The following is a 25,620-nucleotide window of genomic DNA, read 5'->3' as shown; positions in this document are numbered from 1 at the left end:
TTTAATGTTTTTATTTAAACGTTACGTAAAAATCTCATCTGCTGCAACTTGTTGAACCGTAAGGTCAAGCGCCGTTTTAAATATGAACACCAGATAGAAACTTCCACCGTTTTTATCAGTATGTGTATCTTTTTTTTTTTCAAATTCGAATAACGTGAATATTATAGCTGGATTAGATGCTTAATTCTCTGTCATTTTCAATTTTAGCTTGAAACAAATCCGGATGATATGAATGAACTGAGGTATAAGATATGATAGATCGGTGCCGTTTCCAAACTTTTACCGGAACTTTTTTCCGGGTCTCCCGAAACGTGACCGCTCAGAGTCTGTTTTAAAACAGCACTTAAAACAGCACTATAAAAACGGTAAGAATTTAGTATGAATAAACGGGAGGGTAGTGATAACAATGAACTTTCACGTTTTAACAGTTAACTGCTAACTTCATTTTTCTTTATTTTATTATTTTAATCATATTCGATTGCTGTTTGTTTCATATTATAAGATTTCTTTCATGGTAGTAGGTGCAAATGGGAATATCCGGCTCGAGGGTAAGTGTTTCTGGCGATAATGAGGCTCTTGCCGAGTTAACGTTAATCGGTTACCTAAGAGCCGGATATTTCCATCTGCACCTACCACCAGTGATTGAATCTTTTTCTTGCATGCTACACTCAACAAATAGTAGTAAAAATAAATTCAAACATATATTTTTATAGCACTTTTTTTCTTATAGTAGCGTATTAACATAGTGCTGGAACTTTATGTCAATAAACAGGAAGTACGTCATGACGTTACAAACACGAAAACAACGTAATAGTTCCGATTTAGTTTTATCATCTGCAGTAAAACGTTATGTTTTTTCCGTAAAAGGACATTTTCTGAATGGAGAAATACGTTAAAAGGAACAACAAAAAACTATAAAGGGTATTTGATTTTTCGTAAAACATTATTATTACTACACAAATCTTTTGTACAGATGTAGTTCATAATACGTCATTTACTGCACGACAGATGGAGTTTTCCAGCACCGGTGAAATCACCAGAATAATAATATCTGTCATGTGTTTACTAATCGGATAGAAATATCCGCCCCGAGGGCACTACGCTTCGGGCAGTAACGAGGCTGCCCGAGTTACCGCCCAAGAGGTCAGATCTTTATATTCGAGCCCAGAGCATAACTTCAAAACCGTTCAAAATTTTGACTTCAAACTCGGCATATGAATAGGAGGCGATGAGAAAATGTACGAGCCCATGAACATGTTTGGGTAGGTCAAAGTTCAATGTCACAAAATTTGTTCAAATGGCAAAGCTGTCCTTGTATTTTTTTTCCCAGATCACAACTTCAAAACTATTCAAGGTATGGACTTTTAACTTCGGATATAGAAGAATAATTAGACGATTTGCGCAGTGTGAAAATCCACACCCTCTCCTCACATATACGTTTTTAGCCCCCTCTCCCCCCACCAAAAAACAACAAACACACCAGTCACCGCCGCCACTCAAAACCAAAACCTGTCACATTGCACCCTCTCTGAACCACCCCACCCCAAAAAGTAGGTCATTTGTTTTTTGTGCCGGGAGAAAAAACTTATAGTAGTCCAGTAGAATAACAGAGAAAAGAGACCGAACCTTGCAGTGGGTATATACAGGGTTTTATTGCAGTTCTCTGTCTTATCATGTGTAAATATGATCTAAACAAGCATTTAACATGACACTGAAATTTCAAAGATTCAGCTGATATAAAAATGTAAGGAAAATATGGGGGATATTTCTTTAGAAACTCTTTATTTGTGATAAATGACCCTTTTTTAATAAGGTACTGTTGAATTTACATTTACGATAAATTTCAAAATGTTTTCACTTTCAATACTTAATTCTAAAGACGTTTCATCTGAGACAGAGTGTTTCAATCATAATCTGATCAAAATATGTAAAATCAATGTTTCTTGTTTTTAAAAATACTTTTACTACATTTACCTGTGTTCCATTTATGCAAAACCTTAAAAATATTTAAATATAATCCTTTAATTCATTTCAAGATAACATATATTGATGTAAAATGATAACCCAAAGTGAAAACTTCGTGTCATTTTCTAACGTTCCTGCAAGTATGCGTTTTTTTGTGTAACTTGAATAAATTGAAATGTCAATGCTTTTCGCAAAAATTAGCCATGTGCATAACATAACACGACTGATTTTTTACCTTTTCTTTTCTTTTTTTGAATAATTTAAGCAAGAGGCCCGTTACAGAACTTTTTTAATTAAAACGTGATAACACTTTGAAAGTTATGCATGTTTAACAAAAAATTTAGTTAAACTATTGAAAGGTACAAAGATCTTTACTTTGTTTGAAAAGCGCATCAAAACTTCATAACTATGTTTTTGCTACTGCTAGATGCGTGATGGAATTTTAATAGGTTGGCTTTCTCTTATATATATTTATATGAGCATTCCTTTTTACAGTAAATATTTACTTATAATCAAGTTGCATTTGGGCCCTTAGAAAAAGTTAAAATACGTAACGGTAACGTAATATTTTTTCTCAGAATTGCACTGTGACATACCCTTAACTCTACATCTACATAGGTAGGACTTCTTGTAATCTGCACATATTAAGTCTGAAACATGAATATATTGTTCCTTTAAAAACACTTAAAAGACTATTTTTTTCATGTGAAATAAGCATGAATGATATTAAAAGGCAGGGACTGGTGAGTACTTCCAGGATATAATTTCTCTACAGTTAAAATGTACGATGTCGAATTGAAAATTTTTATTCATTGCTAAGGTGTTGTTTTCTGACAACTTATGCATAACAGTTAATGTTGCATGTTGCTCCTTTAGAGGAGGAGGAATATATGGAATTGAATTGTCATTCTTTGATTAAATGGAGTAAAATGAGAGAGATATGTGTAGGTCAAAGGTTACTTAAAATTTCCATCATACACAATGTGCACACAACTCAGTTTTTGCTGTGCCCTCTAGTAAGTTTTTACATCAATGATCATTTTTCAAACGATACAAATGTGTATTACATGTAATAATTGTTTTACTTCAAAATGATAACCCCAAAGGGCGAACTTGAAATATAATAGCTTAAACCCGGGATCTTGAGATTACTCCCTTTTTACTTAAATGCAGGAACTCCATTTTAGTCTGAATTTAGCAATTATGGTCAATAATTTTGATCAAAGCTATTTTTTCTATCCTTACAAATTTTAAAGTTTGGCAGTTCTATATAATTTGAAAAAGTCTTAAAACTATTTTCTGAATTTCAACATACTGTAATCTAGTAAATTTGAGGGTTTTTCTCCTTCCCGAAACTAATCTCTCATTTTCAAAAGTGACTTTCTTAACTTATTGACTATAATTTATATTATGAAATATTAAGTTTGTTTCGTATTACTGAAATTGCAATATGTTAGAGAAAGCACGTTGTTCTAAATTTGCGTAATTAAATTTAAACAAAGATATGCAGTTTTGGGAGTTTTAAAGATATTTGCCAAATTTCAAACATAGCATAAGAAGCCGAATGACCTTCTTAGAAGCCAACTTTACGGTAACGTGAATGTATTTCTACACAGTGATGAATTTGAGAACATTTGCCGGAAATTAGCAAGGCGCATTTAGCGGCTAGGAAGTAGTTTCTCTACAGTGAGGAGAGAACGTCATTCGACCGCTCAAATTGTATATATCGACTGTTTATGGCACACTGATATGGTAAAAACATGGTCGCTATGACTTATTTTCTCTAAATGCCTTGTAAAAACAATTTAACGAAAACGATATTTCAGGGAAACTGTTGACACTATGATTTGTAAAAAGTGATGGCCGCTGGTGGCCGTGACTTGCTAGAACATGTGTGTGTAGTAATTATAATATCTGTCGAGCGGTGAAACTCAGGTGATCGATCTAGAGACCATCATGACCTATTTGTTTTCAGAAAAATATATCTCGAACGCTCGATATGGATCTTATCTTTGGTGGGTCAAAAACGTATCTCGAGTGCACATCTTATTTCGATCGCACGCAGTTTATCTCGAGAGCACGACATCTTTTCTCGAGCGCGCGAAATCTTATTTGTGCGCACGACATATTATGTCGAGTGCTCGAGATAACTTAATCCAAAAATTTGTCCTAAACATACCACCATATAAAAAGACATGTAAAGTATTTTTCAACTTATACTAAGGGTTTCGTTTTTGTTCAGACCCCATCTTCCCTCTACATACGAGGGTTGCAAGACAAAGCGAATGTTTCCCATTTCCTGAACAGAAAATCCGTAGTAAGGACCTTAAATAATTCAAGTTCTGTCGCGCATACCGCGTCGAGGCTAACCCTGTAAATATTCAATCAATTACGTATGTATAGTGTTAGCACCATTGAAAAGCAAACATGTAGTTCCAGAACAGTATGCCATTTTTAAAGATTTTAACGATTACGGTGGTGCGACAATTAACGGGGCCACACTTTATTTCATGTCATATTTTTTATTAGAGGTATTCCTCAAATTCGATTTGTCTAGAATCACGATTGTGCAGCCAAGATAGAATTATTTGAGCATATATATAAATTTAATACACGCAATTTGCCTTACATAATTCTGGAATGGAAGTGTCTTGCACTATCCTCCCAGCAACATTTTGAACAGTCTTCTGGAGGGATATCCAGTGGCGACTATAAATAAGCTTGCAAACAAGAAAACAGAGTAACCGACAACCATATTATCAGTGTTGAAATCATCTAGAATTCACAATATTCAGCCCTGTACCGCCCCACCCCTACCTAAAAAACATATCTACATTTTAAGGTAGGTTGAAGGTGCAAGGATAACCCCTAGAGGTCACAGGAGATGAAATATGGAAATCAACTACAGCAAAAACAATGAAACATCAGTTTTTAGACCTAACTGAACAAGTTTAGACCCGAGTTCGAGCCTCTGTGTCATCACATATACCCTTTCTACATATGATCTCACTTGTATGGTCAGGTCGAAATCAACTTTGTATAGAGATTAAAACGGAAAACCTAGTATTTCAGGCAAAAGTTTTTGTTTTTTATCTGGTCAATGTAATTATAAGTACAGTTCGATTACTAGGTCATAAGTGTTTACACGTTTTCAGAACAAATTTTCTCTACTTACAAAATGACATTTCTACTTTTGGATTATGTTTTGTTTAATATTGAGCTCACAGTATTAGGGCGTTTTTATTTTTAGCATCATGTAAATAAATAATCAGTACTTAGCAATCTCTTTTAAAAGGAAATATATTGAAAGTATGATCAAAAGTTGGCTTGCTGGCGCAGTAGGTTGAGTGGATAGACATGTAATCATTTTGTAGTGATAGTCTTGATGGTTATGACCTTGCATCCGTCATTTTTTTTTTTTTTTTTTTTTTGTATTTTATTTTTTGTTTTTTATTTTTTTTTGTTTTTTTGCATTTAATTAACATACTTTGTATAAGTTTGTTTTTCTCTGATTTCTAATCTATTCACAAAAGCCTCTAAACATTAGATCATATTAAAGTTGAAGCATATATAAACATGAATATGTGTTAACAATGACATATATAAGTTAGTGAACAAGTTAGTACTAGATTAACAAATTTTTGCTGTTTTCTTTGAATCGTATTGATAAAAAAATTAAATACAGTTTTCAAAATACATTTTACAGGTCCGGTAATCGAACTCCCGACGGAAATACAAATACCTCTCGGCCAACGAGGAATTACTATTCGCAATGTAAACGTTGTTTATTGAATAAAATTTATGCTATTGTTTTGTTTGTTTACATTTCAAAACGCCTTATTACTGTGCGATACCTATACTTACGACATTTTTAGAGGTACATTAATTCGTACTTACAAGTCACAGACTTGTCGGAAAATATATTTGAGACAATTATACCCAGAATAACTCAATTGAAGTACTTACTTATGCTTAATTTAAGTTTGAATCCTATACATTTCCTTGAGGAAAAATCACTTAAAAATGTTCAGAAACATTTAACATTTGTAAATATTATAATATATATAACAACAACGAAAGATGCAATCTTTATCCTGATATTTCAGGAAAATACATTCTTTTATCTAGACCATATAATTACTTATCAACATAATCATATTTTTTTTCAGATAATGACCCGTCAGGAACAAATATGATATTTGGAATGTATACATATATTGTTATTGTCACATGTCTTTCAATCACGTGCGTATGTTTGTTGCAAGATAAGAAATGCACGCCGAAGTTCGAATTGGACATACTCACATGCGACAACATGGTTCCGTCCACAGTGCCGCCAGGTGTAACGGAAGTGTATATAACTATTGACAAATACGACGTGAGTTTTAAAGACAAGATGTTCGCTAATAAAAGCTTGGAAACAGTAAGTGTATTAGATATAACCGCGCAACACTATGAACGGAATGGAAATTTTCATATTAAATTTCAAGATGGATGTTTCAAGTCCTTATCTAAGCTTACAGAACTTCGTTTCCACGGAGACAGAATAACAATCTTCGGTGCAAATACACTCGCAAACAATACACATTTAAAATTGCTAGAATTTTTATCGTGTCCAAGGATGAACTTCACATATTTCCTAACCTCCGCTTTAAGCGTAGACATAACGATAGACAATTTAACACTGAGTGAAATCTCAAGCGAAACAGGTAACAAATGTAATATTAATGACCAATTTATCAAGATGATAGTAGAGTACGGGGTATTGAATTTAAATCTAAGCAACTCTAACATTTTTGTTCAAAGAATGTCAGATCGGCCAAAAGGGCATAGCCGTTTGAGGAGCGTTGACCTTTCAAAAGTGATCGTCAGTTTAGATGGTACGGATATAAATTTCAACAACATTTATGACACATATGATAAACTATCGGATGGTCTCATTTCATTAAATATTTCTGAAATTCCGCTGGATCTCTACACCTTCACAGCTAATATAGTTCAAGCAAGAAATATTACTCGTTGCGCTCAGCTAAACAACAAGTTTATTAAATTCATTTTTAAAATTGAAAACGTGTATGCTGATGCAGTTTTTAGGTCGAACACAGTTATTATTGACAACCTTTTCATAAACATTTCAACGTGTTCGGTGAAGTTGAAAACATTACAGTTTAGACGAAACCATGTTAAAAAATTTAATATGACACTTTATTTACCTACACAAAACAACGTTACCGAGGTCGACATATCATTCAACGAAATTAAATATCTTTCTCCATATGCATTCAATTCTGCAACTTCTTTATTGACCCTGAATCTGGACAGCAACAAGTTAGGACAAATGGAAAATCTACCAGAATTTGGCAAACTACTTCGTGGTTTAGCCTCGTTGAAATATTTTAGTGTTGCCGGAAATAGAATTTCATATTTACCTCACGACTTTTTTAGAGATAACTCATATTTACAAGTCGTAGACTTGTCGGAGAATATATTTGAGACAGTAACATTCAAAGTAACCAATTTGAACTATTTACTTGTGCTAAATTTAAGTTTTAATCGTATACATTTCCTTGAGGGAAAATCACTTGAAAATGTTCAGATACATTTCTCACGTAATGACAAAAACAAAGTTTTTCTAGATTTTTCCGGAAACCCAATTGAATGTAGTTGTAAAAGTGTTAATTTTATAGAATGGGTAATATCTGACTTACAACCGCATTTGAAACATAGGTACACGTGTGATATGGAAGGTGAGGCAATTGAAATCAGTGAGAATTCCTTGCGATATTCGAAGTATCTTTGTTACCGCACTGCTATTTTTGTAGCTGTTTCTGTTTTTGCTGTGGTACTACTGTCAGGCTTTCTATTGCTAAAAAAATACGTGTCTAAAAGAAAAAACATGCGAAGAGAAAAAAGTGCTCAGAAGTTTTTTCTTGAGCACTTCTTAAAGGGGAATTTACAGGAACAATATCTTTGTCAGATCTCATTTGCAAGTGAAGATGAAATCTGTGTTTTAGACACCATAAATCCTAATTTGAAACACGCTTTAAACAATCATGCAGCAATTGAGCGTGACTGTATTTGTCTCGGAGACACGCATTTCAATTTGGGCCGTCCTATTGTTGACGAAATCCTAAGGTGTATTTCCAAGTCATGTGTCATGATTTATGTGATCTCTGAATATTTCTGTCGGAGTCAGTGGTGTGAAATGGAATTGCGGGAAGCATATATGAAATCAACAAACCAATTATATTGATTTTGAAAGAGGATGTACCAGAAAATGAAATGTCAAACCTGCTGTCGACCATATTTAACCGGTATACCAGAGCAAAACTTGTTATCAAAGATGGACAATATGGGCTCATTCCTGACTGGAAATCTCTATGTGAATCAATTATCAAGTTAGCTGCAAACAATTATGTTGACAAACTGAGTAATCGAAAGCGACAGAATAACACTAAGCAGGATGATACAACCAATGTTTAAAATGTCATTTACATGTGTTTGGTGTAATTGCATTTCATTCATGCTTATACTGTATCTTTAAATAAAGGTATTTTGTTGTAATACAGTACAATTTGATGTTGTGATAATTCGGAAGAATAAAAATTTGAAATGAAGTAAGCTTTGTCGTATTTCCGACATTTGATTCACGTTTTAACGTAACGTAACGTAAAGTAACGTTTCGAGATAAAGGAGGCATTGTCTCTAGTTTTTAGATATTTTAGATAAGAAAAGCAAGAAATACATAATAATTATTCACAAACTTTCTACTAATTTCACAGCAAAGTTGACGAGACTGTGGTCATAAATTCAGAAATCATGCTTCCTCGAAAACAGTCATTTACACGAACCCGAACATGGTGATCATATTTCAAAGACGTAAACGAGGTTGTGACTTCGTCGAGATGCTTCCACTTTTGTTTGCTTTACTTTATATTCGTAAATTTCTTTTATTACTTTTGGTTTACAGCATTTTAGTAAAAGTAAGTTTTTTTTGTTAGAATGCTGAAAACAGTAATACCTCTTATGCCAAGCATTTCATAAAGTGCGCACCGTAAGAACTTGGTCATTTTACAGAGCGTGAAAGGCTGACCATCGACCTTCGCTGTCTCCTATAATTCTGGGTCATTTTGGAATCGTTTGATTCGCTTGAAAACCAAAACATAGATGACCGAATATTGATGTGGTGTCTGCTTCTTTAGTTTATAAATGACAGTCGGTATTTGTCAAAATCATTATTTAACTAACTCCATCAATCTAGCAGATGACGACATAATATGTGTTATAAACAATAATACATGTATTTTGGTCTGATGTTTCTGTGAGGGTTCTAATGTTTATTCACATCTCGAATTTATTGCTAATAAAAGTTTTTCTGCATCCTTTTTCTTTAAATATGAATAGAAGGAATGTACTACCGTCTTTCTAAAGGGATGTTGGCAAAAAAATACGACACAATAATAACACGTATGTAGCGAATAACTCGCTGCATAATAGGCAGGGAAAATTCTGCGCTAGACATCATAATTATATATTTGAAAATTCATAATTCAACACAGTCAACTTATAAATCACTTAAGAACACTCAACATCTAAAGTACCAGTGTCACTTCGTGGATATAACATTAAAGTAGTTAAAGTAGATACACTTAATCCTGACTTTCCCTCTGTGACGTAGGTACAATGCCCACCAATAAAACACAATTGAACTCACTTATTCCGGGATGTTTCTCAAAGTAGTTATCGACAGAACTGAATTAAGTTGACTGCTTTGCATTGACAGTCATATTTACATTTACATTTGCAAAAACTTCCTTGTTGTACAGTCTGTGGGTTCTCAAAAACAAAGAATGTAGTTGTAACGAATTTTTTGTTGTATAACAAAGTTCACTGACGCTGTTATTTATATCCATATTATGTACTTGTCAGATATCTGCTTGTAGAACAAAAAGCCTTACCACATATCCTGAATAATTATGCATTTAAATGTTGTATTAAAATATTCAAAATGATAGCAATTAAATGCACATTTTTATCATTTGAAATTCTTTTTATGCTAAAATTCAATAAGAACAGTGTTTTAATACACATGGTATAGCTGCTAAGACATATGGTGGAATGTTCAGATTAGACATGATTTATTATTTTAAAGATTAAATCATTTGATGCAACCGATATCTTATCTCGTAAGCTCAACATCTCATCATGTGCTCACGACATTTAATCTCGAGTGCTTTCAACATTTCATATCGAGCGACCGACTTCTTATCTCGTGCTCACGACATCTTATCTTGTATGCAGGAGATCATTTTTCGAACACAAAATATCTTATTTTGAACGAACGACATCTTATATCGTGAGCGCGACATCTTATCTCCTGCGCAGAACATCCTTTCTCGAGCGCACGATATTTTAGCATTTGGAAACAAGCATGGTACACTGGCCACCCATGGAATCATTACAAAACTACAGTGCTATTTTTTCCTATAAACAGAAACCCATTCCTCAAAGGATAAAAATGAAAATAATGGTTAAATAATATTATTTAGCTGTTGGCTATAGTGGCTGATTTGTACCATTTCGTTATTTCATTCTGTCGCAGCGATACAATGACATACGTCGCTATAGCGCCTAGCCAAACGTTGTCTTTTTTCCTCCCGAAGGACATGATTGGAGATAAAAGGCTGTAGTAGTGTTGAATAGCTATGATATATCTGTCAGTCCTCAGCTAAGTGTAACTAGATGAAATTGCTCGCTCTTACCTCCACTCCGCAGACATCCCCATCCCAACCCCAAAGTCACTTCCCCCATCTTTGCTTCTGAGAATGAGTAAAAGGTATATGGAGATATGTATGTTTAATGAATTTTTTGTGTGAAAATGTTTAGAAATAAGAATGTCCCGAAACACCCCTCGTAAATAAAAAAAGAGACCATACCTGTGACGGTTTATCTAATAGGGATTGATTTTCCAATATATCGCTCCAAAACATTCCACGGCCACCTTAATGTCCGACATCCAACTTCTTCCCACGTCCATGCTCTGAGGTTTACGGAATGCACGCTGCGGATAATCCGCCTTCAATTTACGGAACCATTTGTCACTTGGTCCTTTGCGTAAATTAAATAGACTTGCGTCCTCCAATCTAATAATATTCCGTTGAATAATATGTTCTATATTAACAGCTTATTTACTATAAAAAGATATTAAAACAGCTTTAATTATGTATCATTTAAAAAAGCAAAGTTCTAATATGTTTTAACAAAACTACATCGTGGCGCAGTGGTAGCGTGTTCGCCTCAAGATCGAGAGATCCTGGGTTCGATCCTCGCTATCACCACCATGCCTGTGTCTTTAGACAAGATACTTTAGCTCTACAGAGCCTCTCTCTTCCAGGTTGATTCCATCTTGAATGTGTCTCGAGAGCGTTTAATCTAATATGTAAGAACTAGTTTCGCAATCGAGAATAAATAAAAAAAATAGTATATTAAACTAGAATGTGTCTGTAGGACACAGGATGTGCCCACCATTGGTACATTTGTCACAAATAAGGGGCAATAATTCAAATGTTTGCAGCTTTAATGGGGTATAGCCTTAACAAACATATTATGAAAAGGATTCATTATTTTAGGCCATATACGTTTTGAGCTATGAGCATCACAAACAAACAATCCACTATTTTGGCTATTTCAAGGGTCATAACTCTCAAGAAGAATGCCAAGTGTGCAAGGTCACACCATGATAAAGACTCAAGCAAGATTTCATGAATTTGCATCAAATACTTTTTGAGCTAGGCACATAATTAGTTAAAAATGTGCATTTTTTTACTATTCCAGGGGCCATAACGTATAATATAGGGGGTGGAGTCAGCCAAAAAATAAGTGATGTGCAAGTTTATATTATGATAAAGACATATGCAAGTGTTCAACCATTTATATTAAATACTTTTTGAGTTAGGTGTGTCACAAGGTGAAAATGTGCATTTTTGACTATTTCAGGGGCCATAACTTTAAAAATAGGGGGTGGACACAAATGAAAAATAGGAGGTGCGCAAGTTCATATCATGATTAAGACCCATGCAAGGTTCATGAATCCATATCAAATACTTTTTAAGCTAGGCCTGTCACAAGGTGAAACATGCATTTTTGACTATTTCAGGGGCCATAACTCTGAAAATAGGGGGGCAAACCCAGATGAAAAATAGGAGGTGTGCAAGTTCATATCATGATAAAGACTCATGCAAGGTGTAATCAATTTATATGAAATACTTTTTGAGCTAGGCGCATCACAAGGTGAAAATGTGCATTTTTGACTATTTCAAGGGCCACAACTCTGAAAATAGGGGGCGGACCCAATGAAAAATAGAAGGTACGCAAGTTCACATCATGATTAAGACTCATGCAAGGTGTCATGAAAACATGCATTTTTGACTATTTCAGGGGCCATAACTCTGAAAATAGGGGGCAAACCCAGATGAAAAATAGGAGGTGTGCAAGTTCATATCATGATAAAGACTCATGCAAGGTTTAATCAATTTATATCAAATACTTTTAGAGCTAGGCGTGTCACAAGGTGAAAATGTGCATTTTTGACTATTTCAGGGGCCATAACTCTTAAAATAGGGGGCGGTGCAAGACAAAAAGTAGAAAGTACGCAAGTTCATGTCATTATAAAGACTCATGCAAGGTTTCATCAATTTATATCAAATACTTTTTGAGCTAGGCGCGTCACGAACTTCGGACGGACGGACAAGACCAAATCTATATGCCCCCCACCACTCATTGGGGCACAATAAATATCAATGCTGTATATATATTACGTAAATTAATGAGAAAGAAACTCGTGCTGAACAAAAATAAGTCAAATATGCACATAGGCTTATGGAAACTTTCTTTTGATTGACTTATAGAATATAGTACGATTTATGATATTTTAATATGCATCAGGAAACCTTTTACTTAAACTTTTGAATTATTCTATGGCGTGTTATTTTTGGTCTATGATGTTCTTAATATTAGTAGGGAATCGACCCTTCGCGAGGAAAATCGGGATCGATCCCTCTACGGTAATAGCAGAGCTACCGGCGCCGTAAAGCGGCGCCGACAGCGTCGCATTACGGTTAAACGTGTGAAAAAGAAAATGAATAAAACTGTGTATAGAATTACTATCGAGTTGAAAATTCGTGGTACTGTTTTGGAATCGGTGTTGTTCGGGTTTCTTCCAGTATACAATGCTCATAGTAATTAATCAGTAAGACGTCAGTAGACGCTTGCTGTTTACGGTTGACAAAAGCGTTTCGCTCACTGCTTTGAATGTTGAATAAAAATGTAAATGAGCGTCTGGTAATAAGAATTTAGTGCTAAATACATTTTCTACGAGGAATAAAAAGATAAAATACAATATTTTCAATGGGAATCGATTTTCGTCACGCTGCCATCACTGAAATTTATTACCTATACTTATATTTGTGATGATTACGTCATACTTCCACATTGGTGCACTGGTTACCGAGTTCGCATTGAAAACCAAAGGTCGAGAGTTCGATCCTCACTGGAAGCCATTTTCTTTAATTTCTTTTTTATTTCAGTCTTTTATGAGTTTTGAAAGCATTGTTAAAAATAAAGTCATTCATGTGAAATTTGACAAGTGTTTTGTTAGTGATGTCAGGTTCCAATGTACTGTCTGTAGATAAAACATATTTTTTGAAAAGGTTTGGGAACAAAATATACAGGCATTGAACTGCGAAAAGCACATAATGCTCTTCTCCACGTTCACATATATTTCATCCACAAGCTTAAAAATAACTGAGTTTATTACAGTGAAAAAAAAACTATTGGCTATGAATTATCAATAAACATCAAAAAGGCTCCTACTACCATTCCTATTCTATACCAGCAGTGCTAAAAGATTAACAATAAAAGTTAACTTAGCAGTTCAGTAAATAAAACAGGAGTTTTCGAGAATTTCGGCAAACAGTTATTTTCTCTGGGTAAAATTCTCATCACTAACTTTTAAAGATGGCTAGTCTTTTGGGTTTTAAATAAGCTTTGTACATGTAAATGATTTTTATTCCCCCATACCAGACGTCTCAATTATCACATACATTGAATTTATACAACACATAATATATTAACATAGCTTGGATATCACAGACATTACTGGTGACTAGTGCACATTTATGACATGTATAAAAACACAGGATAACCTGTAAAAGCCTTGCGGCTTATTTCCAACATGGTCCTTATATATTTACACGAATAAATCTATCTATCTATCTATGTCTATCATAGCAGTATTTTGCCTTAAAGTTGGACACATTTTTCCTTCTAAAAAGAACCGTAACTTTCTTTAGTTCGTATATAGCATATTTGTAGAGTTTTCACATGTCAAGATTTTTTCTTAATGATTCTAAGACATTCATTCCGAAATAATGAATTATCATCAATTCTTAAAATTTTAATAGATCTTAAAGAACATAAACTTCTTAAAACGGATCCGTAATTCCAGATAATTCCAGCAGCACTCCTTTAATTTTCAAGGGGCACTTGTCATTTTTCAAGGGAGCTCTGCCTTCTAGGTAGTACCTAAATTCATATTAGTAAGTGTAGCTTGCCTTAAGACAATGTGTAGCTATAGGCGAATATTACAAGTGTTCCGAATGAGGCAAAGTGATGCAGCTGAAAAACTTTCGCCGACGTCAGGGCGCCGCCATTTTTGTCTACTTCCGTCAAAGTCGAGAATTTTTTTTATTTTTTATTTTTTTAATTTCTTATTTGAGATATAATCTCTATATTTATTTAGTGTCTTTATTTTTAAAGAGTTGTGTTATGGAAATAATTTCAGTTTTGCTTTTATTTTACGAAAAACGCGTCTCTAGCGGACGGGTGCTCACATGAAATGCTTTGTTCGCAGAGACTACAGAACTTCATTTGATTGCTGAATATTATACATCTGTTAAAAATAATGCAAGAAAGATTTCAAGTTGGTAGAAAAATTATAACTTTCTTTTAAAAGATCAAGCTTTGGCCAGAAAATGGGAAAAAATATTATTAGTAAGCATAAAGCCACATGAACGCGGCAAATAGGTACTGACGACATCGTGACACCGGCTTTCCATAAATTTTGCAACGTATGATATTCGCTGTTACATGTATGATGACACTGTTTTTTTTCTTTTCACGCGAATTATTTTGAGCATTGAATAGTTTCTTTGTCGTTTTTGCTACGCTCGTTGAGAGGCTTTGCCTTTTTCATATTATGCAATATATAACGAATGAGATATACTATGGAATTAAAAAATGTGGTCTTCCGACACGTGCACAGAGCGTCTGACTCCGGATTTTCTGTCTGGAAGAATACGCTTTTGCCTTGTGCGTTATAAGCGTCCACATAACTTGTCCGAACCGGCAGTTGTATTTTTCATTCCAAAATCTACTTTTCAATGGATACAAACGCATATTTCTGGGCAAGCTGATGGACTGTATCGATTCCCAATTGAAGCATTGCCTTTTTTCAAATTATTTTATATGTATTAAAATACAAACATACTACATCATAAATGTTTATTATGTTCTTATATATGTGCGGTACAAAGTAATTTCATACTTACCTATCAGAGGTCTCAAACATCTCCTGTATATATCAGCGGACCATCCTCAGGGACATTGGCAATCCTTGTCCTGCCATGAATAGCACCAATTTCGCCAGACCATCCGACTCCTCTTTTGTTAATTTTCTGGTCGGACCTCTTTTTGTACTATTATTCTGGGTAATTTACATGGTCAAAAAGAATTGTTCTGGGAACATTGTATTCTCATGCTGCTTTAGACAATGTCAGTTACTCTTTTCATTGCCGAAATGGGAAGTTTCCAAGTTTATTATTAAATTCTCAGTATGTACATAGCATAAACATGAGATTTACATTCTAATAAATAATAATAATAATAAAGACACATGATCAATAGAGGACAACTCTTATTCAAAAAAGTGAAGGAATCGGAATTAAGGTTGTATTCAAAATCGATACAGTAATTTATTACATCTTATCAAATTAGTAATTAAGATCCAGCATTTGGTTATGATTTTAGCGCCTCGTAACCTATTCTATTATTAGAAATTTTAATTACCTCATTATTAATCATTAGCTAGGTTTTTGATTGGTCAGATTAGTTGCACGCGCTTCTGTGTAGAATTACTGTAGCAGGGTCAGTTTTGGGAGTCTAGTACTGTTTTCCTCTTTCCGTTGTTTTTAGTATCCTTCCTGTAATTATCCTTGCTCCTTGTTGGTATTGAAAGTTTAAGCTGCTTGAGTTACTTCCCTTTGATCAGTAGCCTGGAACAAGCGGGTTTTTCAGATAGTTATCAGGGAGTCATTGCTGAGAGCAATATATATAATTTTATGAAGTTTCTAGGTCTCATAGAAATTATAAGGTAAATATAACCATGTCTGTTTTAATAATGCTCTATATTGATTGTGTAATTATTTTCTTGATTTGGAAATAATTAAGAAATGATTTATTTAAATTTTACAAGAATCCAAGATGGCTGCCAATTTCTCCTTCTGTCAATCTGTCTAACAACTGCATCTTTATTCATGTTCTATGCATGTCACTAAATACTGCTTATTGTTCACAGCATTCACAGCAGCACCCACAGAGTGATCCTGTTTGTATGTGTGAAGCCATCAGTCAGTTGTATGTTTGGTATTTGGTCCCACAGACCTTAGTAAGTACTTTTTATTGTTGTTATTCCTTTTTGTACTATTTTTATATACTTGGGTTACAGCCTAAACAATAATAGTTGTCAAGATTTGTATGTCAAGTCACAGACCGCTGCACTGGTCTTAATACGGAATATATTAGAGACCATTCGATTGATATTTTATTATTATATATGTATATGTTGTAATGTATGTTTATAATGAGTATGATATATATCCATCATTGGCAAGGTATTAAGGACTTTTTATATTTATAATTGCAGTGCCATTGTTTTGTCGACTTGGCGATTATATCCCTCAATTCTGTTGACGTAATTGTATACAGAGTAAAGAATCATCGCATAGAGACGAACAGAGTTATTTATCATTAACACCCCTAAATTGACAAAAGTTACAATGGAGCCCCCAGTGGTGTGATGATACAAACATTACGTTTAACAATAATTGGGGTTATACCATCAACTTTGAATGCCATATTGTCGGTAACTGTTCAGTACTAGGATCCAGTACTGTGGTCATTTTGAATGTTTTGGACACTCAGTGATACATACTAGGAAATTAGTGAGCTGTTGTACGAGACACGCGTTGGAAAATGTATCTTCGTCTACATCGGATTTCATGGGAAAATCCATTCTAAACTAACAAATTACAACATTTACGACGTGGAGACATGCCACTTTCACAGCTAAATCAGCCAATTCTACAGACATAATTCTTCAAAGCAAGGGAGGAGAGACATTATAAATATATTTCTAACCTTAGTAACATTTAGTAAGAAATATACTGTAACAGTGCAGTGGTTGCTATCTTTGGTATTGGTGAGTTAAACTAGTGACCTTGATTTTACAAGAAATTATTTTTGGTAGTGATATTGTAAAAAATTGGAAAGTCAGTCAGCACTCACAAGAACACAGCATTATTTATCTGCTTACGGTGGTGGTGCATGTAACACTTAAATTCTTAATTCTGTACATTTCTCAGTTAAATCTATATCTTTGATCACAAGATTAATTTTCTAATCTTATTTTTCTTCATTCTTTAGATAAGCTATCTTGGATTTGAAAAAAAAAAAAAAAAAAAAAAAGATAACATATTTATCCTTCTAGCCATAACACATTGTATTGATCAAATTCAGTAGTGACCCAATTTTAGAAATCCAGGGAAACCAGTTCTATTTATAGATTTTCAGAAAATCAAACTGTTGTAGATACTTTCAATGAGTGTAAGGATCCTTGACCTCTGATTGGTTGAAACTTTCTTTGACCTTTGATACTTTCAAGGAGTGAATACATTGCTAGTTTCTGATTGGTTGACTTCTTCCTGGGTCAGTGTTTGTTGTTTACACATTTGACATTTATTATTCTGGTAGTTGAACTTGAAAAGTGATTTGATTTTCAGCCTTTACATTTCCAATTGGCTGTTTATTGTTGGTATTAGACTGTTATTCATACACTGGGTTGATTTATAAATTAATTAGTAATTATTGATTGAACTTGAAACATTTTTTTAGGTTTTGGAGCTGAAACTCTTTGACCTACTCTATTGAATAAAGCTGTATTTTTTTCAGGACTACATGTTTAATTGAAAAAAAAAAAAAAAATATATATATATATATATATATATATATATATATATATATATATATATATATACAAAACAAATAAATAAAACAGTTTAATTTAGAGCTAGAAGGTGTTTATCTATTCTTGTGTGCTCAATATTTTTGAGATTTGTTTCAGTTGAAACTGTCTTTAAAATATTTCAGGTTGTTTATTTACACTTGACATTTTGATAAATCAGGATTGAAAATTCAGTTCTGTTCGATCATATTGTTCAGTGGAAATAATAAAAAGAATCTGAGCTCAGTAATTTGATAATTTATAACACAAGGGTGAAAATAATTAATTTACTAAATAGACATACCACCCTGCAGCATTACATCACAGAAATAAAATTATTGTGTAGAACTCCAAACCGACATAGAATTTTTGTCATGCTATATGACTTGGTTGTTGTTGTTCTGTGAATACTTTACTTTTTAACCAGGGATTTATCATTGTGATACAGTTAATAACACATAATACTGGTCAATACTTATACAGTGACCAAGATTGAAATTTTGAGTTACACTTAGTTGAGTTTGAGTCCCGTACTTAAGTATTGGTGAGGTACACTTAAGTTAAGTGTGACAGTGAAACATACTTAAGTGTTGTTGAGTTAATCTTAAGTTAAGTGTGGTAACAAAGTATACTTAAGTGTAGTAGTGAAATACACTGGTGGTAAAATATATTGATTTGTACATTGAAATATACATAGAAATAAACATAAACTGAATATTTTATATGAACATAGGAATGAAAGCTTAGTGCGGTATTGACACTTTGATGTGAACTTAGAGTGATATTGACACTTGATTATAATTAGTACAAAATAAACACTCGATTGAACTTAGTGCGATATTGTACACCTGGATGTAGACTTGAGTGTGAAACTGACACTTGAAGAAATCAAAGGCATTGACGACGAATACATATAAACGGAATTACTCAACATTTTGATGAGAATTTTGTTGAACATGAATTACCGTATATAGTAAATTACCGTATATAGTGTAAAAAAGCTACACATTATTTATACTTTTTGTGAAAATTACATTGTCAACTTGAGGCAATACTATTTAAGAGAACTAGTTGATATTTTGTTTAGAAATTGCTTATAGTGAAGTTGTGAATATTAGTAAACTAATAGCTTATGTCACATTGGAAATTGTGTATGTAGATCTGAATCTATTATAGCAGAACAATAATAAACATGACAGAAATAACTGACAAAGATAAAAAGCTAATTGCAGCTTTTCATGAGCTAGAAGGAACTTCAGGGATAGAAACAAAGGAAGACCTCATCAATTACATTAAGCATACTGGTAGTGGACTAGCCTCAATGGATCCAGTTAAACCAAAAGATCCTGAAGTCAAGAAAGAGTTAACTGCTACACTTGTTGATAGCTCTACAAGGTATCCCAAGATATCTCTGTTCTATGGTGAACCAAACAAAGGTGAAGTCAAATATCCTACCTGGAAATATGAGATCAAGTGTTTGATAGAAAACAAGGTTTATTCAAATGAACAAATACTTCTAGGTATTAGACATTCAGCAAAAGGTATAGCATCAGATTTATTGCGTCGACTCGGAACTAAAGCGACCCTACAAGACGTCACTGATAAATTTGAGGCTACTTACGGAGACATAAATACTCCAGAATCAATCCTGAAGAAGTTATATTGTTGTCAACAAGAAACAAATGAAACAGTTATATCATATGCAGCCAGAATTGAAGAGTTATTTGCAGAAGCTATAGAATTGAAAGCTGTCACGCCAGCACAAGAAAACATTATGTTGAAAAATGTATTCTACCAAGGCCTACAACAACCATTGAAACAATTATCTAACTATAAGTTTGAAACAATTGACAGTTATGATCTGTTTAAACGTGAATGCCGAAAAATAGAAAGTGACAACAATATCACTCCTACACTGAAGACAAAAAAGGAAGAAAAGACCCAAAATCAGGCAGTGACTCCGAACAGTAAACAAGAAAAGTCAGAACTCTCTGAAATGAAAGAGTTACTACATCAGATGAATGACCGCATTAAACGACTAGAAATAGACAGACAGCAGCCGAGAAGTGCAGAACGAGGTGATTTTTCCGGAAGGGGTCAAAGACACTTCAGAGGTAGATTCAAACAGAATGGACAAAGGGGTCGAGGACATTACCAGCCATCACGCCCTACGGCATCAGGCACATTTCAACCAAGAACAAACCAAGGACCTTCAAACAATTACAACTTAGACGTAATATGTTACCGTTGCCATAAACCGGGACACATAGCAAAATATTGTCAGGAGGGAAACTTTTAAGTGCTATGGTGACAGGACCTCACAATAGCACAGAAAAGAAAAATGGTCCTGAACTTGTGGGACAAACCAATGAAGCAGATGTTTTTATAAATGGATTAGAGACAAGGGCTCTTATTGACACTGGCAGCTGCGTTTCAACACTAAGTGAAAGTTTTTACAAGAAAAATTTGAGTGATTTACCTTTGACTTCTGTCACAGAAATTCTTAATATAGAATGTGCAGATGGAAGCTCATTACCTTATAAAGGATATGTAGAAGTCACTCTAAATTCAGAAGGCATTCCACAACAACAAAATGTACAATGCCTCTTCTTAATAGTCCCAGATACTGCTTTCAATACCAAAGTGCCAGTATTGATTGGAACAAACATACTTAATGAACTAGTGTCACAATGCAAAAGCAACTTTGGAAATCTTTTTCTACGCAGAGCTGCATTACACACACCTTGGTTCCTGGCATTTCGATGTATAGAGGTACGAGAAAGAAACCTCAAAAGAAATAAAGATAGATTAGCAGTAATACGTAGTGTTGAACCCTCAGTAGTGACTCTTGGTCCAAATCAGACAATAGATATTAAAGGAGTGGTAGACAAAGAGTTAGACTATCAGCCTACTTGTGCTATTATTCAAGAAGCACTAGACTCCAGGATTCCTGACTTTGTAGATATTACACCTGCAGTGATCTACTATCAATACAAAGAAAACAAAGAAGTTGTTGTGAATATATCCAATGTGACGACTAACACTATCACCATTTCACCAAAGGCAGTGATTGCAGAACTTCAACCGGTGAAAGTAGATGACACTGTACTTGAACAACTTCAAGATACACCATCATATAATCCTTTAAAGGACATTCATATAGAATCAAACCTTACAGAAGAACAAGATATTAAGATAAAGGAACTACTACTTAAACATCAAGATACATTTTCAACTGGTGAAACAGACTTGGGTCATTGTGATGTCATGAAACACCGGATAGATCTTATCAACGATACACCCTTCAAGCAACGACATAGGAGAATACCCCCTTCCATGATCGATGAAGTTAGAGAACATTTGGAACAGTTACTCAGCAGTGGAGTTATAAGAAAGTCAAAGTCCCCCTGGTGTTCCAATGTGGTGTTAGTCCGAAAGAAAAATAAAAAGCTTAGAATGTGCATTGACTATCGTTTACTCAATGAAAGGTCTTTGAAAGATGCCTATGCACTCCCCCGTGTGGAAGAAATTTTTGACGTCTTGAAAGGATCAACTATCTTTAGTACTTTGGACATGAAAAGTGGATATCACCAGATAGAAATAGAGGATTCCCATAAGGAAAGGACAGCCTTCACTCTGGGATCTCTTGGCTTTTACGAATATGTTAGGATGCCCTTCGGACTTTCCAATTCCCCTGCAACATATCAAAGGGTCATGGAAGAATGCTTAGGCGATCTTAATATGAAAATATGTATAATCTATCTTGATGACATAATAATCTTCAGCAAAAACTTTGAACAACATCTGGAACATATAGACATGGTATTGACAAGATTAAAGGAGTGCAATCTCAAACTTTCTGCAGAGAAATGCTACTTTTTAAAGAAGAAAGTTAAATTTCTTGGCCATATAGTGAGTGGAGAAGGTATAGAGACAGACCCAGAGAAAATAGATAAAGTGAAGAACTGGCCTACACCAAAAAACTCAGATCAGTTAAGATCCTTTGTCGCCTTCTGTGGTTATTACAGGAAGTTTATAAAGGATTTTTCTAAAGTAGCAAAACCATTGACAGATTTACTACCCCCTACAGCTACCAAGAAAAGTAAAGCAAAACAACAGAAGGAATGGGTATGGGGTAAAGATCAAGAAGATACATTTAACCTATTGAAAGACAAGCTAACCAACCCGCCAATCCTGGGATATCCAGATTTTGATCAGAATAATTTCGAATTACATATTGATGCTTCAGGTAAAGGACTAGGAGCAGTGTTATACCAACATCAAGATAACGTAAAACGAGTCATTGCGTACGCCAGCAGAAGCCTCAGCAAGTCAGAACGCAACTACTCAGCATTTAAGCTAGAATTTTTGGCGCTGAAATGGGCTGTAACAGACAAGTTTGCAGATTACCTCATAGGACACAAGTTTATTGTCTATACAGACAATAATCCGCTCACACATGTACTCACTTCAGCAAAGCTTGATGCCACTGGACAAAGATGGGCTTCTGCACTTGGAGAGTTTGATTTTGACATCATATACAGATCTGGCATTAAGAACACCGATGCAGACGCTATGTCAAGGTACCCTGAAGAGGATAATGAAAGTCCTACACAGATCAACAATGAAACAGTAAAATCCATCTGTTTGAACCAAGCCGTTGCATACATAAACATTCTACCTGTTGCGGAACTTAACATCATTGAAACAACTGATGCCCCTGGTCAAACTATGGCTCAAGTAGAACTTCGTGAAATAAGAAAAGCACAGCGGGAAGATCCTTTTATTGGCAAATGGTTAAGAGGTGTTATAGACAAGAATCTACCCAGACGTATTGGCATGTTTAAAGAAGATAATATTATGAAAAAAAACTTCGGTCACTTTGTTGTTGTTAGAGGTGTTCTGTACAGAAATACAATGAACAACACTACCATGGAAACAAAAAAGCAACTTGTATTACCATCGGTTTACAAAAACCAAGTGCTGCTGGGTTTACATGACAATGTTGGACATCCTGGTAGAGAAAGAACCCTATATTTGATCAGAGACAGATTCTTTTGGCCTGGCTTCTCCAAGGATGTGGAAAGACATGTTGAAAATTGTGAACGTTGTTTAAAGCGCAAATCCTCAACAAACAACAGAGCACCACTTCACAGTATCAAGACCTCGTATCCTCTTGAGCTGTTATGCATGGACTATCTAACTGTGGAATCGTGCAAGGGTGGTATTGGCAACATATTGGTTATAACAGACCATTTTACTAAATTTGCTATGGCCATACCAACACAAAACCAAACAGCCCATACAACAGCCAAAGCCTTATACGAAGGTTTCATTGTGCATTATGGTGTACCGGTCAGGCTTCACTCCGACCAAGGAAGGAATTTCGAGTCGGAGGTTATAGCAGAACTATGTACTCTGTTTGGTATTGATAAATCCAGAACAAGCCCATATCACGCTATGGGAAATGGACAATGTGAAAGAATGAACCGTTCACTTTTGGATATGCTAGGTACTCTAAAACCAGAGCAGAAAACAGACTGGAAGAAGTACATCCCAACCCTGGTTCAAGCGTACAACAGCACAAAGCATGAAAGTACTCAATATACCCCATACGAGTTAATGTTTGGGAGAAAACCTAGACTTCCGATAGACGCTTTATTCGAACAAGCGCTACAAGACACGGAAGACACTCCAAAAACATATATAGAAGACCTCAGAGCTAAGATCAAAGAAACTCAAGAAGCAGTAAAGAAGATAACAGACAAAGCCAAGATGAAACAGAAAGAGCACTATGATAAAAAAGCAAAGGCGGTAAAAATAGTAATAGGAGACAGAGTCCTAGTGAAAATACTGGCATTCGACGGAAAACACAAGATCCAGGACAAATTCGAAAAGGACATATATGAGGTTGTGGACCAAACTAATCCAGAGATTCCGGTTTATGACGTAAAGTCACCAGATGGTACTATTAAAAAGCTACACCGTAATCATTTATTTCCCTTGGGCAAAACCAATGGAAAGATGAGTGAGCTTAGTACAGAAAAAGAGGCAGCTGCATCAGATGTTACAGAAGACAAAAGTCTGTTACCCAAATCTGAAGGTGAAGTTGTTAAGAAGATAAGTCAAGACATCGATGTCGAAGACAGTGAAAGTGAAAATGAAATTGTCTTACAGACAAATCAGAATGGGGACGCCCATATTTCACTAGAAGGTACAAATAATACAGAAAAGTCAGAAGATAAACATAGTACCACTGAAAACAATAAAGAACCAAAATCAACAATAAAGAAGATAAATGTTACTGACTCAGAAACAGCAAAGAAAGTAACTGTTACAGAAACAGAAGAAACAACAAAGAAAAACACTATCACTATTCCTTCTCACACAGATAAGGAATCAGAAGTTGATAGTGAAACCACATCAAAAACAGTGGATGATGAAGAAGAACCAAATCTGATAGAAACAGGTGTGGAAAAAGAAGCAAAAGTAAAAGACACAGAAGGTTTGGCAATAGAACCCAACCCAGGTCCTGTAAACTTGAGAAGGTCAGAAAGAACTTTTAGAAAACCAAAATGGACTGAAGATTATCAGTGTAATCAGCTAACAGCTAGGGACAAAGCAGATAGACTTAAAGCATTAAGCACATTATTTAATTCAGGTGTTTTGGAAGACATGAGCAGTGATATTGCCCACCAACTTGTTAGCTCAATCTGGACTTGAATATTTTATTTATTCTGTGTGTTACAGATTTTAATATTAATTAGATGTGCTGTAAAATACTATGGTTTCTTTTTCAGGTTATAAATCTGCTAAATTGCAGAGCAATTTTAAAACCCGGGGAGAGGAAGAGTGTAAAGAGTGATACTTATCTATGTTATATTATATAGATATTAAATGAACTGTTTCCATTTTCTCTTTTAGAGAATGTAGAAACTAATGAAATACTGATAGTCTGTAATGTTTGTCGAATTTCTCTTTAAGAGAAAGAATACAGAGATGTCACAGTAAGGTTTACCTTGTTTTGAATTACTTAATTGAATGTTGTTCATTTTGTACATATTTATTCCAGGAGAATCAACTTTGATTCGGTTGAATTGTAATTTTTCCCTGGTTTGAAGGCGATTTGTTTAATTGGGTTTGTTTGACATCTTAATGTGGTTCAGTTTACTAAGGTGGAGTTATTCCCCTTGTCGTTAGTTTTTAGTTAGTGAGGAAAGTTGTTTGGTCAGAAAATGACAGGTGTCATTTTGTAAAAAGCAGGGAAGAATGTAGCAGGGTCAGTTTTGGGAGTCTAGTACTGTTTTCCTCTTTCCGTT

At 34.5% G+C, this 25,620-nt stretch overlaps 1 protein-coding gene across 2 annotated transcripts in view; it reads left to right on the top strand.

The window, feature by feature from the left end:
- The window catches only part of LOC123541134 (toll-like receptor 1), a 161,492-nt gene that overhangs the window by 9,198 nt on the left and 126,674 nt on the right, over positions 1-25,620 (top strand). The window contains exon 2 of one of the 2 annotated variants that reach the window (XR_008371214.1): positions 6,135-6,284. The exons of the other annotated variant lie outside the window; for it this stretch is intronic. The gene's annotated coding sequence lies outside the window, so the exon portion shown is untranslated. Of the gene's footprint in view, positions 1-6,134; positions 6,285-25,620 lie in introns of those variants that run through there. 2 annotated transcript variants of the gene reach the window in all.

The sequence above is a fragment of the Mercenaria mercenaria genome, chromosome 1 (assembly GCF_021730395.1).
Source record: "Mercenaria mercenaria strain notata chromosome 1, MADL_Memer_1, whole genome shotgun sequence".
NCBI lineage: Eukaryota > Metazoa > Mollusca > Bivalvia > Venerida > Veneridae > Mercenaria > Mercenaria mercenaria.
This window is presented reverse-complemented; position numbering and strand designations above follow the sequence as displayed.